Below are 2,761 nucleotides of genomic sequence, written 5' to 3'. Positions count from 1 at the left end.
GGCTATATCTGATTATTCAAGCCTTGTTCTTCAGTTTTGAGACTACCTAGTATTTTTTTGGTTCATTTCATGTCGTTGGTTACCCAACTTTCTTTTTCAAGGACTTTTGCAGTATCCATCTTATTACTTCCAACAGTAAAATCATTACAATATTCAAAAATTCTATTTTTTGCTTATAAAAGGAAATATGCAAAAAACCCCACATATATTAGGATAATAGGTGATTATTTTTAGAAAATTCTTAAATATTGTTGCTATGTCAGTAACTAATACCGATGTGTATAACTAATACATATAAACATATGTAAATTACTCTAATGGATTAAAAAATTAATAACTATGTTAAAATCTGAGTTAATGATATTGCAAAAGCATATTTTATTGGTCATTTTTGGAATCCAAATCATTGTTCTGAAAATTGATGGATAAATGTAAAGAATCATGAAAGAAATGTTCTATTTTTTAAATCTCGGAAATTTAAAAATAACTTCTATCACTTTTCACCAAATATTAAGAAGCTTCTTTTTCCTTCATGGTAGCATTCTAGATTCATTTTATATCTGTCACAATTATACTAGCATCTATGCTGGGGTTCTAGGATTTTGTAAGATCAACTTGGAACATTTAGAGTCTTATTAAGTAATGTTCTTTTCAGTCATGTACTTCAGCAAAAAATTAGTGGTTCCGTTTTAACTTTTTATTATTTTATTTTTATTATTAAAATTTTAAAAATTGAGTATAGTTGACATACAATATCAACTCTATGAAAACATTGAAGCAATGGAAACAATGAGAACATTGGCTTCAGGTATATGACAGTTTGTACATCATGCTATGTTCATCACAAGTGTAGCTACCATCTGTCCAGATACATTGCAATTACAATATCATTAACTATATTCTTTATGCTGTGCCTTTTATTCCTGTAACTTATTCATTCCATAACTGGAAGAGTGGTAGCTGTTTTTATATGAGAGAATGAAATGATTTTGTTTTTTTTTTAAACTCAAAAAATATATATTTTTTCATTTAAAAAAGTATTTAGAACGCATAAAACAAGGCAATATTTATTCTTTCTTCTCGTCTTCCAGTGTGGGGTCTGTTGGTGTTTCCACCATGGTTGCACTGTTGCTCCCTGAGCCAGTGTTACTATCACTGGTCCCTTCCTCAGGACTGTCCACTGTCCGCTGTCCACCCCCTCTTGCCCACTCTCCTTGTCCTCAGGAGTAGATGTGCCTTATTCACCATTCTCTTGGCTCTCCATTGCTTGTTCAAGGTGTGTCTCCTCTGTCTCCATTGGGACTCTTTTGTTGTCCTTCTTGTCCTCGGCCTTACTGGAAGCTAGCTCTTCCTCAGGAACCATGCTGCTCTGACTGAGTTCAGCTTGCTCCGCTGCCTCTTTCTCTCTTTCCTCCTGCCTTTTGTGAGCCTATTCATCTGCCTGTACAATTTCAGCGGCGATTTTTTCCATGTCCACTTCCACTTTCAAACTGCACAACGTTTTAAACTCATTGTTAAATGAATCTGTGCTTTCCAGGAATTTCCTCTTCTTTTCCTGGTGTCTCTCCTCTATTTGAAGAAGTTCAGTTTCTAGTTTTCACTGATGAACCATTAAGGACTGGACCTGTCGTTTGAGGACCTGCGTTCTAGTTGTTGTGACAACTGACCGAACGTCTGGCACCACACTCTCACTAAGGATTTCACTGATGAGGTGGTGGTTTCTCTGGAAACAGGCGGTGGCTGTATGCTCCACTGAAAAGCCATCATCATAGTCGTCTGGATCTTCAGCAGGCTAAATGCTCATGCAAGGTTCTCCTTTCTCCATGCAAGACTCTCTCTGTTGACTTTCTTCCTCTAAAGCAGCTTTGGTGCGACTTTCTGCATTTATGTAAGCAAGGTATGTGGGGGATTATAATAGGCCTTCATAGATCCATTGTACTGTATCTTTTCTGCTTTGTATTCATGTAAATATTCTTGTTTTTCTTCATCAGTGAGATCTCACCACATGCCACCAATAATCTTGCCAGTCTCCCACAACTTTAGGTCGGGGTTGGAAGATTTTACTTGGTCCCAGACCTTTCTGCTGTACCTCATGTAGGGCATCAGTGGCTTATCTGGTGGCTTTGGGGGTTTTGGAATCACAATGCCAGTGGATGCCGCGACCCGCCTGTTGGTGCCCGGGTTCCCTCCCAGCCTATAGTTGTTGTAGCCAAGATGATTGTGTGGATTGTATCCCACAAACCCTGGTGTGCTGGGCATTTGTGCTGCAGGAGCTGGGGTGGGAGGTGGGGCATAAGATGGTCTTTTGACATTTTGGAAGGTTAAATTCTCAGTTCCTTAAGAATGAATCTGAGACATCGCAGGCAGAAAAAGCGCCCGTAGCTCTGGCCTCGTTTTCCTTTGTGAAATGATTTTCTTCAAAGGCTCTGCATTAGTGGATTAAAAGGGGGAGACTCAAATGTGGAAGAGTGAAGATTTCACTGGTGTTGTTGCCAGCACCTCTAGACTCCTTAAGAGCCTTCTTTAGGGAGAAGCTTCCTAGAAGCTTAAAAAAATCTCAGGAGCTCATTAGCTTCTTGTGGGACAATGCATTTTGGCTTACATTTGTAACAACTCTTAGACATTAAACTAATGGCTTTGGGCTTCACAATTCCATGGCTCCATGTAATTGCCCTGTTCTTTTTTACTTTTGTAGATGTGTGATGTTGAGACTTTCTTCCTCAAGATCAAATCCACTCCATGATGAATCTTGATCTAGAAC

General features: G+C 38.5%; 1 pseudogene; it reads right to left on the bottom strand.

Annotated features, from left to right (window-relative positions):
- Positions 1 to 804: 804 nt before the first annotated feature.
- On the bottom strand, positions 805 to 2,429 carry LOC106969211 (SWI/SNF-related matrix-associated actin-dependent regulator of chromatin subfamily E member 1-like; annotated as a pseudogene).
- Between the last annotated feature and the right edge of the window lie 332 nt (positions 2,430 to 2,761).

The sequence above is a fragment of the Acinonyx jubatus genome, chromosome A1 (genome assembly GCF_027475565.1).
Source record: "Acinonyx jubatus isolate Ajub_Pintada_27869175 chromosome A1, VMU_Ajub_asm_v1.0, whole genome shotgun sequence".
In the NCBI taxonomy this organism is placed as follows: domain Eukaryota; kingdom Metazoa; phylum Chordata; class Mammalia; order Carnivora; family Felidae; genus Acinonyx; species Acinonyx jubatus.
Note: the sequence above shows the minus strand (reverse complement) of the source record. Positions and strands in the feature narration are given on the sequence as shown.